At 42.7% G+C, this 15,610-nt stretch overlaps 1 non-coding gene across 1 annotated transcript; it reads right to left on the reverse strand.

Annotated features, from left to right (window-relative positions):
* Nucleotides 1-358: 358 nt before the first annotated feature.
* On the reverse strand, nt 359-430 carry TRNAA-GGC (transfer RNA alanine (anticodon GGC)). Its single transcript has one exon. It is a non-coding gene; the product is annotated as a tRNA-Ala (tRNA).
* Nucleotides 431-15,610: the final 15,180 nt, after the last annotated feature.

Below are 15,610 nucleotides of genomic sequence, written 5' to 3' on the forward strand. Positions count from 1 at the left end.
CACTGGGTGGAGATGCTGGCTTGTTCCCACGATGAGACTCTGGGAACTCCACCTCCCCCAGTTCCCAGTCGCCATGGGTCCTGCCACCTATCCCCACTCCCTTTCTCACTCTGCTCCCCAAGACTAAAGTTTATGAACATTCTGCAGAGAGGATGCCCTAAGATTCTCACTCAGAGCCTTTTTCCTTTTTTTAACTTTTGCCTATGTTTAACAAGTTTAGCAGAGATAATAGAAGAAAGAGGCTACATATTTATAGAAATGTATTTTTTTTTACAAAATATATCCAAAGTGATTAAAAACATTATTTATTTGTTTATTTGGGGGGTAATTAGGTTTGTTTGTTTGTTTATTGTTTTAGTGGAGATACTGGGGATTGAACCCAGGACCTTGTGCATGCCAAGCACACACTCTACCACTAAGCCATTCCCCCTCAAAAAAAAAAAATTTGTTAAAAAGTACCAGCAAGTATAACTGTGGGAGGCTGGATAATAGTCCCCAAAGATGTCCATGTCCTAATTCCAAGAACCTGAACATTTATATTGTAAGAAGCTATTAAAGCAGCTGATGGACTTAAGACTTCGAGCCAGCTGACCTTGAGACAGAGAGATTATCCTGCCTTTGATGCACTCAGAAGGGCCCCCAAAAGCAGAAAAAGGAGGTAGAAAGGTCAGTGTTGGAGGCATGCGAGGTGAGGACCAGACTAGAGTTTGCTGGCTTGAAATCAATCGATGGAGGGAGGGACTGTGCACCAAGGAAGGTAGGCAGCCTTCAAAAGCTGGAACAAGCAAGCAAATAGATTCTTCTCTAGAACGTCCTGAGGAACCAGCACTGCCAACACTTTGATTTTGGTTCAGTAAAACTGATTTCGGAGTTCTGTAAGATGATAAATTTGTGTTGCCGCTAAGTCTGTGCTAATTTGTTGCAGCAGCAATAAGAAACAGATACGGTAACATATCCCAATGCCTGATTTTCCAATAACATATCCCAATGCCCGATTTTCCAAGCTTTTGGACATATGAGGTTATTTCTGTAAATTATGTAGAGGTCCCAGAACTCAGGGCCACCTAGGTCACCTATGGGAGGACGGTGTGTAGGACGGTGTGTACAGACAGCTGCCACCCAGCCCCAGCTCTCTGCTTGTACTTGCTGTGCCTCTCCTCCGGGGCGAGAGATGTTGCCTCTCCTCTCTAACACCACCCGGGACAGAATTGGCCTCAACAGAATCATCTATTTCCAGCTACACTTGAAAAGGTGTAGTCATGCCCCCTTTTGCCTTCTTGGAAGCAGCTGGCTTGTAAGAAGTCTGTTGAGTCCCTAGTCATTCCAGTTGGTTGCTCCAGCAGGAGCCTCTGGTGTGAGTGAAGTCATTGTGACCCTCCAGCCCCATGTGAGCCAGCCACACTGTCTCCACTGACCACAGTACAGACTTCTGAGCAAATAATGCCAGCAGGGCATAACAGACAGTTTACTGGGTTTCTTCTCTACTCCTGGAGGAACCCCATGGTCCTTGACAAGAGGGCAGAGTTGGTGCCTGGCCTGTGTCCCTTCCAGTCTCCTGAAACAAAGCACAATGGACTACCAAACAACCAAAAGTGATTTTATCAATAAAAGGGGAAACTGGAGACCAGAGAACCCGAGTCATTTTCCCAAGGCCACGCAGCTAAGTATGAATGAGGATTGATACTCAGGTCTGGGGATCCAAGCCTGCTGGGCCAGGTTGGTTCCTACTGCAAATCATTTCTTTTACCCTACAATTATCTCAGATAAGCACCAAATACCATCCTATAGTTCTACTTGACTGAGATTTAATGAAGTTAGCCTTCACATTTTCCACATGTGATATTTTTCTTGTTTTTTAGGGTGATGAAATTATTCTGTATGATATTATAGTGATGGCTACATGTCATTATGCATTTGTCAAAGCCCACAGAATGTACAACATCGAGTGATCCCTAATGTAAAGTATGGACTTTGGTTGATAATATGTGCCCATGCTGGTTCATCAATTGTACCAAATATGCCACACTGATGAGGGATGTTGAGGGTAGGGGAGTATATATGAGTGGGTGGGGAGGGCTATGTGGGAACTCTATTTTCTGTTCTATTCTGCTGTAAACCTGAAACTGCTCTGAAAAAATAAAGTCTATTAAAAGATTATTGATTTTTGGGGGGTGATTAATTAATTTTTTAATTAATTAATTTTTAATTAATTAATTAATTAATTAATTTTAATGGAGGTACTAGGGATTAAACTCATGGCCTTGTGCATGCTAAGCACGCACTCTACCACTGAGCCATGTCCTATCCCCCATATTTTTCTGTTCTTTAAGTATCCAAATTTTCTTGATGTAGCCTCATATAAAAGTATAACTATTACAGAGATAATCCATAAAATTTGATTAGGTGGAAAATTAGGAAGTCCAAATGCAGAAATCATTGGTTTGGGGACTCGAGGATACAGCACCCTTCCTACCTTCTTTAAGAGACTTTGCAACACAGAAAGAAGCTGATAAAGCATAAATATCAATAAATAAAAAAAAAAAAGCCTTCACGTCTGGGAATCATTCTGATTAAGACTTATAATTTGGCTATGCTTAATTACTACGTATAAACCACTTTCTGAAATGGCTTCTATTTTTTGGAGTCCCTGCCTGCCTGCTGGGATTGCTGCCTGCTGGTTGCTCCTTGGCCCTCCAGAGCTATGCTCCTGCACCCTGCCGAGACACCCACCCTTCCGTGGCCGGACTCCCTAAGGCTGGCCCCATCTGGGCTGCTGAATGACACCTATCAGAAAGTTAAGGCCCAGCTGGGACCTAACCTTCTGGGCCTGGAACATCTAAATCACCTCCTTGCACACAGCTCAGGCAGCAAAAAACAAGCCAGGTGCTTGTAGTTCTCTGTTGTAGGCATAAAATGATGGCGTCATGAATCCTAATATATACATTCAATTAGGAGTTATTTATTAGAGACTCGTCTGAAAGGGTACTCCAAAAGTTAGCCCCCTTCTCCCCAAAGAGTCATTCCATACGTATTGAGAGTCAAATGTGACACTAAAGCAACGGAAACAACCTAGAGGGAGAGAGGTGAATATTCATCAGATTCCAGGGTGAACAGAGCTCTGTAACCGGGCTGCTTGAGGACAAGTTAATGTACCAGAAGCCCCCCTGGGAATAACACGGTAATTGTTTAGAAATGATGCCAGGTAAGCTACTTGGGGGGGAGGGAGATGTCAGGATGCTCGGGGAAGATGACAGTATTGCAAAACTGCCTTCTGGAAGCTGGGGGACCTTGCTAGAAACTGACCTCGTGCTCTGCTGAGTATTGGTAGTTGGTTTAGAGACAGATAGCAGCCCGGCACAATGGAGCGGGGGAAGTGGAGGTTTTAGTGGTGGTAGGCGAGATATCCCGGGGGATTGGTTTGTATTTTGGACAAATTAAAAGCCTCTGAAGAAACAATGAGAAGAAATATACCACAAGCAGAAATAAAATAAATGACCAACTGAGGAAAATGCAGCAACTATGATGGAGGTTTGGTTGGCATGGTCTTATTAATCTCCACGAAAATCTCCCATGCTCCAGAACAAACTGTAAAGGACATGTGGTTGGGTCCAGATGCTCATTTTCATGGCCAGTGCAGATGTGACCAGAAAGTCTCAAAAGAAAGCTTGCAGATGGCCAAGAAGCATTTATGTAGGGTGTCCCAGCACGATGTCCTTTCGAGAGGGCAGGGCTGCCTGTGGACACAAAGCAGCACCCCCCTCATTCTAGTTCTGGGCATGCGCTCCACGCGGAGGAGTGGGGACCACCCACGCTGTCCTCAGAGCCTAAATTTAACTCCAGAGGCATCACAGATCTCTGAATCCCAGAGCACCCCCCATGGCCATTCAGCCTGTGTTGGAATACTTCCCATGCCAAGGAACTCACTTACTTTTGAGACATTTCTCGATAGATTTTGAAGAAGCATGCTACTCAGAGCAGGACCCGTAGACCACAGCATCTACATCCTCTTTCTAGAAATGCAGCACTCAGGTCCACCCTGGGCCTTGACAAGATCCCAGGAGCTCTGCACACATATTCAAGTGGGAGGAGCACTGTCTCAGGGTGGGTCTCTGAGGACTGAGCTGGCAGCAGCTTTCCTCTGTTGGAAACAAATAATTTTTTTCTCTACCCATCTAGGTTCTTCTGGTAGGCTTAAAAATTAAATGTACATCAGACAGATTAACCAGAGAAAACAAAATTTAATTACATACATGGGCTCTTGGAAGAGTATGAGACCCAAGGACAAGTCAGATAATTGAGGCTTATAAACCATCAGTGAGAAGGAGAAGCGGGTAGGGTCTTGGGACTAAAAAGGGAAGGAAGATGAAAAAAGCCAAATATTTGGTAAACGAATATTTACTGGGTCCAGCAGAGACATGGAGACACAGAGGAATTTTAACAAACAGACCTGGCTAGGTTCCTCGCTGTTTACACACCTACGTTTTACTACTGTTAGCTATGGTGATAGCCCCCTCACTGGAACAGGTCCTCTATCCACAGTCTTTTCGGCAATTAGTGAGAAGGTTAAGGGTTCTTACTGAGTCTTTCAGGCCTTGATTGTTCTCAGCTCGAAATAATCCAGATGCCAAATGGCATATGTTGGGGTGGTCAGTTCTCCTCCCCTGCACCTCCAACTCTTACCCACTGGTCTTAGTTTTACTTAGGGGATCACACAAAATGATGCTGCTCCCAGTCCTGCATGGCACGGGTGACAGAGGCACATCAGTCTGGCCCGGGCTGGGGGCAGGGTCCTAGGCTGGGGAAGTGAGCCACTCAGAGGGGAGCCCACGTTTCAGGTGGGCAGAGGTGGGGAAGGCACAGCTGGGTCAGAGGATGATGTGAAGGGCTTTATGCTTACAATCAGACCTAAGGTTGGTGATGGAGAATGGCCCAGGTGTACCAAGGCCTTGAAGATCACAGTGAGGATTTTGTTCCTGGACAACAGGATTTTATTCCATGACTTTCTTTCAGGAAGATGCCTTTGGAGATTATGCAAAGGGAAGAAAAGAAAGGGTGATTGGAAGCTGCTGGTGAAGGATGGTGAGTGGTGCTGAAAGTCTGGGTCAAGCAGGAGGGTTGTGAAGTGGCACCAGATCCAGGGCCCTGGGCTGGCTCAGGTGTGTGAGGGTGATGCCTCCACCACTCTCCTGCCCAGGTCTCCCTCCTCAGCCCCAGACACAAATCTTCCACTGCAGCTTCTCTACTTGGATGGCTCATAACCTTGTTATGAGTGAATGATGTGCCCTTTAAAATTCATATGTCAAAGCCCTAACCCCAATGGGACTGTATTTGGAGACAGGGACTATAATGAGGTAATTAAGGTTAAAAGAGGTCTAAGGATGGGGCCTTGATCCAGTAAGATTAGTGTTCTTATGAGAAGAGATACCAGAGAGCTTTCTCTCTCCCTTCACCCCTTTGTCTTCTGAAGATACAGTGAGAAGGTGACCATCCACAAGCCAGGAAGAGAGGCTCTCACCAGAAACTGAATCTCCTAGCACCTTGAACTTGGATTTCTGGCCTCCAGAAACTGTGAGAAACACACTTCTGTTGTTTAAGTCACTCAGTCTGGTATTTTGGTATGGTAGCCCGAGCAGACTAAGATAAACCTCGAATGCAGCATCTTTGAAAGAGAACTCAAAAATTTCCCCCAGCACCTACCCTCCTCTATGCTCCACATCACTGAATAGGCCCCTGACTTTTCCCTCTCCTGGGTGCCCTGCACATAATCAGTCAAAGAATGTTTTGCCTTCATTCATTTAAATTCTCTCGAGTCCACTTCTCTGACCCTCGGCCTGAGGCTTGGTGCCAGACACCCGAGGCCCCAGCCTGGATGATTTCAGGAATTTTCCAGGAGACTTTCCTGCCGCTAGTTCTGCCACTCACCCCTCCTCCTCCCTCAGTGCTGTGGGCATCTTTCTAGAGCCTTCTAGAAATACTCATTCGACTAAGTTACTTGACAGGCCACACACACCTGGGGCCCCCACTGCCCGCTGCAGGAAGTTCAGATTTATTCTTCATTTTATTCTTCACCAGGTGTCCTCTCTGCTCCCACTTGTCATCCTCTCTGTGCCTTTCCACCCTCCCTCCCTTCCTCCCTCATACACACTGCCAGTGGCCTTGAACCTGCTGGGCTCTCTGTGTATTTCAGCCTCAGCACACTCGCATCCTTTTCCCTGGGGTGTCCTTTCCACTCTTCCTCCTCCTAACTCCTTCACTCACTCTTTAGCTCAGCTGAGCTGGCTCCCATAGGAAGCACCTCTGCATCTCCCCAGACCCCTCTGGCCAAGGCAGTGGCCTGTAGGGCCATGTGGCTGCCAAGCACTTGAATTGTGGCCGGTGTAACTGGAAACTGAACTTCTAAGCTGCAGGTGTAGACTACACAGCAGATTTAGCCCAAGTTTAATATTGATTCCCCATTGAAATGATGATATTTGGAGTATATTTATTTAAATAAAATATATTATTAAAATTAATTTCATGCTTAAAGATTTCTAAAACCTGTAGCCACATGAAGATTCAAGATTACGTGTGGGGCTCACATTATAATTCTTCTGGGCAGTGCTACCCTAGACTGGTGAGCTGCCTCTCCTTGTGCTCCCAAAGGGCCCTGTCCTTCTTTCTGGAGTAACACACATCAAACTGCCTTGGAATCACTGATTCTTTGGCTGTCTTCTCCAAAAGGGTCTGTTTCTTGAAAAGGTGTACTGGACCTTGGTCAATAGAACATCTCCAGCATCTAATCATGGCAGTTTGCACATAGGAGATGCTCAAAAAGATTGAGTGGAAGGAAAAAGCAAGGGATGAAGGGAGGGTCCAGGGTGGGAGGGAGGGAAATGGGTAGGAAGGAGGAGGGAAGAAAGGAAGCAGAAGCACGGATCCTAGCACAGCACATGGAATGATGCACACCCAGGAGGCTCTGAGAGGGCAGCAAGGGGCCCTTCCCCAGGCCAGGAGGGTGCAAAGCTCTTACTGGCCTGGCTCTAGAGAAGCCAGCTGGTGGGGACAATGACTTGGGTGTCACTGGCACTAGAGTAGGCTTTGTGGCGGAAATGGATTTCCAACGCAAAGAAGAGCTAAACAGTGTCGGATGTTCCCTCATCCACATCCTCCAAGGTCTGGAAGAGAAATACTTTATTTCCTAACAGGATGCAACCAATAATCTTCCAGACCTTATTATTTCAGGGGAAAGTATCTTCTCCCTCATCTTTCAGTTGGTATGATGAAAGCATAATGGATTGTAGGATTTATCTACCTGGCAGGCCTTCTTACATTTCTTGGCCCATGGGCCATAAATCATACTGGGTCTCGTATGCAACAGAAGTGCAGTTTGCAGGAAGGTGGTGCTCAGATGCAGTCTTTCCTTGCTGTCCAACTGGGGAGAATGCTCACCAGACTGACAGCTCTTGCCCTGGACAGAGCATTCCATGTGGTGTAATGAAATTCATATGCAGAATATGCAGGTGAGGTGAATTGGATGAGTTAAAGAAATCTATGCAGGGAGTAAGACATCAAATAAAACTTGACTTGCGGAAGACGGAGAAGATGGCGGAGTAGAAGGACGCTCGCAGGTCACCCTCTCCCACAAATACACCAAGACCCACATCTACAGACCCACTCAACCAACCAGAGCACCTGCGGAACTCTGAGAGAACATCGCCCTCTTCAAAAGATAAAGACGCCAAAAATCTGGTAGGAGAAAAGGAAAAAAGAAAGAACAAAAGGCAAAGCAGCGCGGGACGGGTCCCGCGGGGAGGGAGCGGCAGAGGACTGGCGCTCGCCCGCTGGGTCTCCCCTCTCCAACTGAGAGGCCAGCGGGACGGAGGGGGAGCCTCAGAGGCTCGGATCTGTACAGAGCAGCCCTTGACTGACAGAACTAAGTTAAACGGGCACAGAGCGTCCCCCCGACACCCAGCCTGAGACGCAGGATGGCAGCGGCGGGCAGGGCCAGGCTGCACAAGCCGGGCGGAGGACGGAAGTGGCTGCACGGAGGCAGCCCCTGGGGAACGCAAGGGGCTGCCCGCCGTGGCTGTGGGTGCGCAGGGCAGAACAACCTGGACCCTCCATAAAACAGCAAGGTTGATGTGCTCTCAGGGGAAGGGTGCACACCCCCATCTCTGAAATCCCGCGGAAAGTTTTCGGGGGAAGAGAGGCGGGGCTCAGGCGCAGCCGCCATATCCTCCGCGCTTAGCACTCAGGCAGGGGCGGGGGCGAAACCTGCATCCGCACCGAAGGGCTTAGCAGCCTCAAAGGCCAGACTGAGACTGGCCTGCAGCCCGGGGCAGATAGGATCCTTCCATCCTGGTCCCTCAGAGAACTTGCTCCACAAAGACAAACAAGGAGCTGGGTTTTGGCTCAGAGCAGGGACAAGGCTGCCCCTCGGTCTTCCCCAAGCCCACCCGCTGAGCGCCGACCAGGGCGGAGCTCGCAGCCGCACAGAGCAGCGGAGCTACCGGCGGCGGCGCAGGTAGGGGGAGAGCGCCCCCCCCCCCCCCGCCTTTCGGGCAGGAACACAGCTCCTGACGGAGGTGCTGGGAGGGGCACGACCCGCCCTCCTACCTGGCCAGTCTGCAACATCTGACTGTGGCATCCGGAGGGGCAGCAACCCGCCCGCCCACAGCAGAGGAGAGCTGCACCTGACCCCGTGTTAAGAGGAGGCGCGATCTGCTTGCCGACAGGTGCTGGGAGCAGCACAGAAGAGGGCGCCAATGGAGGGCCTCTGAAAACAGCAAGCTGAGCTTCCAAAACAGGACGAAGACAGAAAGACTTCACATTAAAAGCACACAGACTCCAGGAGAACACCGACAACCCCCCCCCTTTTTTTTTTAAATCTGTTTTTACCTGTTCTATTTTCTATTACTCTCTTAATTTTTACTTCTTAATTCATATCTATTTCTCTTGGGCTTTGATGTCCTGTTATTGATGAGACACAGGTTTCAAATACATCTATTCATCTCCCCCCCCCTTTTTTTTGTAAAGGTTTTAGAAGGATGTCTCAACCCGATTAATACTCTGCTTCAACTCGCTCTTCTATTACTCATTATACACTGTTTTCAAACCCTCTTTCTCCCTTCTTTTAAAATTCTTTCTCTCTCTCTCTTATTTTTTTTCCTTTTTTTCCTAAGTTCTATTCCTAAATAGGCATTAGATAGATAAAATCCTTAAGGACCAAAATAAACAACTGATACTCCATAAACCACAGTGCCAAAGAGGTATGAGCAAGATGAAGAAGCAGAAAAACGTTTCCCAATTAAAAGAACAAGAGAAATCCCCTGAAAGAAAGATCAATGAAATAGACATCGATAGCCTACTAGATCAAGATTTCAAAAAAGGAGTGATCAAATTGCTGAAGGAATTAAAAGAGATAGTGTTTAGAGATATAAAATATGTCAAAAATGAAATTGAAGCTATAAAGAAGAGCCAAGTAGAATGGGTAAACTCATTGACAGAGATGAGGAATGATCTAATAGCTGTGCAAAGCCGACTAGATAATGCAGAGGAACGAATTAGTGATCTAGAAGACAGGGCAATAGAAAGCACCCATTCAGAAGAACTACAAGAGAAGCAAATAAAAAATAATGAAAATAGCATAAGGGACCTATGGGATAACATAAAGCGTCCCAATCTTCGCATAATAGGGGTCCCAGAAGAAGAAGAAAGATCAAAGGGGACTGAAAAGGTTTTTGAAGAAATCATGACTGAAAACTTCCCAAACTTAAAGAAGGAATCAGATATCCAAGTACAGGAAGCTCAGAGGGTCCCAAACAGGAAGAACCCAAATAGACCCACACCAAGACATATCATAATCAAGATGGCCAGAGTCAAGGATAAAGAAATGATTCTAAAGGCAGCAAGAGAAAAGCAAAGAGTAAGTTACAAGGGAACCCCCATAAGGCTCTCAGCTGATTTCTCTACACAAACACTACAGGCAAGAAGGGAGTGGCAAGATATATTCAAAGCCCTGAATGAAAAAAAGATGCAGCCTAGGATCCTTTATCCAGCAAGGCTATCCTTTAGGATAGAAGGAGAAATAAAGAGTTTCAAAGACAAAAAAAAGCTGCAGGAGTTTAGCAACACTAAACCCATGTTAAAAGAAATATTGAAAGGGATATTCTAAATAGAAAAGCAGCAGGATGCTACAGAAATGAGAAACACACAACTGGAAAGGTGATAACTCATGAATTACAAATAAAGTAAACACGAAATTATAAAAGAAGACATACAAATCACTGAGAGTGGGAGAGGGAGGCAGGGAAATATAGAATATTTTTTTCTTTCTTTTTTAAATTTTTTTAACAGTACGATGGGTTTGAGATCATGTTACTATCAGTTTAATAAAAACAGTTATAGTAATGGGTTGACAGATTTACAAAAAAGGGTAACCAAAGCCAAAAATTTACAAAGGAGTCACAAAAATTAAATAAAATCCATGATAATACAAAGGAAAATTACCAAACCACAAAAGGAAGAAGAAAGGAACAAAGAGGATATACCAATTCAACTGCAAAGATAAGTTCAAAATGGCAATAAACACACATCTATCATTAATTACTATAAATGTTAATGGACTAAATGCTCCAGTCAAAAGACACAGAGTGGCAGACTGGATAATAAAGCAAGAACCTTCAATATGCTGCATACAAGAGACCCACTTTAGGGAGAAGGACACATATAGATTGAGAGTGAAAGGATGGAAAAGGATATTCCATGCAAATGGAAAAGCCAAAAAAGCAGGTGTTGCAGTACTGATCTCACACAAAATAGACTTTAAAACAAAGGCCATAAAGAAAGATAAAGAAGGACATTTTATAATGATTAAAGGAGTGATACAAGATGAGGATATTACACTCGTTAATATATATGCACCCAATATAGGAGCACCTAAGTACATACAAGAATTACTAACAGAGATAAAGGGGGATATTGATGGGAATACAATCATAGTTGGAGATTTTAACACTGCATTAACATCACTAGACAGATCTTCCAGACAGAAAATAAACAAGGCAACAGAGAAATTAAATACTACAATAAAAAAACTAGATTTGGTGGATATTTTCAGAGCATTACACCCCCCCAAGATGGGATATACATTCTTTTCAAGTGCACATGGAACATTTTCCAGGATCGATCATGTACTTGGGCACAAAAGAAGCCTCAACAATTTTAAGAAGATAGAAATTATCTCAAGCATCTTTACTGACCACAATGCCATGAAACTGGAAATCAACAACAGAGAAACAAAGGAGAAAAAAAGGAAAGCATGGAGAATAAACAATATGTTATTGAAAAAACAATGGATCAATGAGGAAATCAAAGCTGAAATTAAAAAATACCTTGAGACAAATGATAATGAAAGCACAACCACTCAAAACCTATGGGACACAGCAAAGGCAGTGCTATATATATATATAGCGATACAGGCCTTCCTCAAAAAAGAAGAACAATCTCAAATAAACAATTTAACCCACCACCTGAATGAACTAGAAAAAGAAGAACAAAAAGCCCCAAAAAGCAGCAGAAGGAAGGAAATAATAAAGATCAGAGGAGAATTAAATTCAATAGAGATTAACAAGACCATAGAAAAAATCAACCAAACCAAAAGCTGGTTTTTTGAAAAAGTAAATAAAATCGACAAACCTCTGGCCAAACTCACAAAGAAGAAAAAAGAGAGAACACAAATTAGCAAAATAGGAAAGGAAAATGGAGAAATTACAACAAACAAAATAGAAATACAGAATATCATATGAGAATATTATGAAAAACTATATGGAACCAAACTGGATAACCTAAAGGAGATGGACAAGTTTCTGGAAACATACTGTCCACCAAGGCTAAATCAAGAAGAATCTGAACACTTGAACAATCCGTACACTAGAAAGGAAATAGAAATAGCAATTAAAAACCTCCCTACAAATAAAAGTCCAGGACCGGACGGCTTCACCGGGGAATTCTACCAAACATACAAAGAAGAACTCATACCAGTCCTTCTCAAACTCTTCCAGAAAATTGAAAAGGAGGGAATACTCCCAAACTCATTCTATGAAGCCACCATCACCCTGATACCAAAACCAGGCAAAGAAACTACAAAAAAAGAGAATTATAGGCCAATATCACTGATGAACATAGATGCCAAAATCCTCACCAAAATTTTAGCAAATAGAATCCAACAACACATAAAAAAGATTATACATCATGACCAAGTGGGGTTCATCCCAGGGACACAAGGCTGGTTCAACATATGCAAATCAATCAATGTAATACATCACATCAACAAGAGAAAGGACATAAACCACGTGATCATCTCAATCGATGCAGAAAAAGCATTTGATAAAATTCAACACCCATTTATGATAAAAACTCTTGCCAAAGTGGGTATAGAGGGAACATATCTCAACATAATAAAAGCTATATATGACAAATCTACAGCCAGCATAGTACTCAACGGTGAAAAACTCAAAAGCTTCCCACTAAAATCTGGGACAAGACAAGGATGCCCACTATCACCACTCCTATTCAACATAGTCCTAGAAGTCCTAGCCACAGCAGTCAGGCAAGAGAAAGAAATAAAAGGGATCCAAATTGGAAAAGAAGAGGTAAAAGTGTCATTATATGCTGATGACATGTTACTATATATAGAAAACCCTAAAAGGTCCACACAAAAACTACTAGAGCTGATTGAAGAATTCAGCAAGGTAGCAGGTTACAAAATTAACGTTCAAAAATCAGTTGCATTTCTTTACACTAACGATAAATCAACAGAATAAGAAAGTAAAGAAACAATCCCCTTTAAAATAGCACCCAAAATAATAAAATATCTGGGAATAAATCTAACCAAGGAGGTGAAAGAATTATACACAGAAAACTATAAACCATTGATGAAGGAAATTAAAGAAGACTTTAAAAAATGGAAAGATATTCCATGCTCTTGGATTGGAAGAATCAATATTGTTAAAATGGTCACACTGCCCAAGGCAATCTACAGATTTAATGCAATCCCTATCCAATTACCCAGGACATATTTCACAGAACTAGAACAAATCATAATAAAATTTATATGGAACCATCAAAGACCTAGAATTGCCAAAGCATTACTGAAGAGAAAGAAAGAGGCTGGAGGAATAACTGTCCCAGACTTCAGACAATACTATAGAGCTACAGTCATCAAGACAGCATGGTATTGGTACAAAAACAGACATATAGACCAATGGAACAGAATAGAGAGCCCAGAAATGAACCCGCAAACTTTTGGTCAACTCATCTTCGACAAAGGAGGCAAGAATATACAATGGAATAAAGACAGTCTCTTCAGCAAATGGTGTTGGGAAAATTGGACAGCAGCATGTAAAACAATGAAGCTAGAACACTCCCTTACACCATATACAAAAATCAACTCAAAATGGATTAAAGACTTAAACATAAGACAAGATACAATAAACCTCCTAGAGGAAAACATAGGCAAAACATTATCTGACATACATCTCAAAAATTTTCTCCTAGAAGAAATAAAAGCAAGAATAAACAAATGGGACCTAATGAAACTTACAAGCTTCTGCACAGCAAAGGAAACCAGAAGTAAAACAAGAAGAAACCCTATGGAATGGGAGAAAATTTTTGCAAGTGAAACCGACAAAGGCTTGAACTCCAGAATATATAAGCAGCTCATATGACTCAATTAGAAAAAAATAAACAACCCAATCCAAAAATGGGCAGAAGACCTAAACAAGCAATTCTACAAGGAAGACATACAAATGATCAAAAAGCACATGAAAAAATGCTCAATATCACTAATTATCAGAGAAATGCAAATCAAAACTACAATGAGGTATCACCTCACACCAGTCAGAATGGCCGTCATTCAAAAATCCACAAATGACAAATGCTGGAGAGGCTGTGGAGAAAGGGGAACCCACCTACACTGCTGGTGGGAATGCAGTTTGGTGCAGCCACTATGGAAAACAGTGTGGAGATTCCTCAAAAGACTAGGAATAGACTTACCATATGACCCACACATCCCACTCCTGGGCTTGTATCCAGAAGGAAATCTACTTCAGGATGACACCTGCACCCCAATGTTCATAGCAGCACTATTTACAATAGCCAAAACATGGAAACAGCCTAAATGTCCATCAACAGGTGACTGGATAAAGAAGATGTGGTATATTTATACAATGGAATACTACTCAGCCATAAAAACCGACAACATAATGCCATTTGCAGCAACATGGATGCTCCTGGAGAATGTCATTCTAAGTGAAGTAAGCCAGAAAGAGAAAGAAAAATACCATATGAGATCGCTCATATGTGGAATCTAAAAAACAAAAACAAAAACAAACAAACAAAAACAAAGCGTAAATACAGGACAGAAATAGACTCACAGACAGAGAATACAGACTTGTGGTCACCAGGGGGTGGAGGTTGGGAAGGGATAGCCTGGGATTTCAAAATTGTAGAATAGATAAACAAGATTACACTGTATAGCACAGGGAAATATACACAAAATGTTATGATAACTCACAGAGAAAAAAATGTGACAATGAGTGTGTATATGTCCATGAATAACTGAAAAATTGTGCTGAACACTGGAATTTGACACATTGTAAAATGATTATAAATCAATAAAAAATGTTAAAAAAATAAAAAAAATAAAATAAAACTATCAGCCCTAAAAAAAAAACAAAAAAAAACTTGACTTGCTATTATTCTCTTTAATAGTAGAATCAGTCTTTATAATTTACATACAATGTGTGTTCTAAAATGAGAGGATAAGATAGATTTCAAATACTTCTATATTGAATAACACCTTTTCATTCCTCTTCCACTGTTTACAAATTGGCTACTTTTACCCGTGGACGCCAGCCATCATTGCTTAGGAAACTCTTTTCCTTTCTTCTTTTTTTCTTTTCTTTTTTTTTTTTTTTGATGGAGGAGGTAATTAGGCTTATTTTAATTTAATTATTATTATTACTTTTTAGTGGAGGTACTGGGGATTGAACCCAGGACCTCATGCATGCTAAGCGTACACTCTACCACCTGAGCTATACCCTCCCCTAGGAAATTCTTTTCTTGTGGATTAAGGAAGCAAGTGGAGTAGATAGTTTTTTTAGTTGGGGTTTAGTCAAGAATCCAAGTACCACTCTACAGATCTTCCTTGATTTACGATGGGGTTACAGACTGATAAACCCATTGTGAATTGAAACTATTAAGTCAAAAATGCATTTAACACACCTAACTTACCAAATTTCATAGCTTAGCCCGGTCTACCTTAAAGATGCTCAGAACACTCACATTAGCCTACGTTGGGCAAAATCATCTAATGCAAAGCCTATTTTAGAATGCAGTGTTGAATAGCTCATGTAATTTATTGAATACTGTACTGAAAGTGAGAAATAGAATGGTTGTCTGGGTACAGAATGACTGTAAGTGTATTGTTTACTCTTGTGATTGAAAAACGCTAAGTCAAACTCTGTCTAGGTCTTTCAAAGAATAAGACATTAGTAGCAGGTTGTTAGCATCCTAGGCAAATGTCAGAAGCCTGAGGTATGAAGGACCAGGGCTGTCTTCTGAAAATCCC

This window comes from Camelus dromedarius, chromosome 8 (genome assembly GCF_036321535.1).
Source record: "Camelus dromedarius isolate mCamDro1 chromosome 8, mCamDro1.pat, whole genome shotgun sequence".
NCBI classification, from domain to species: Eukaryota; Metazoa; Chordata; class Mammalia; order Artiodactyla; family Camelidae; genus Camelus; species Camelus dromedarius.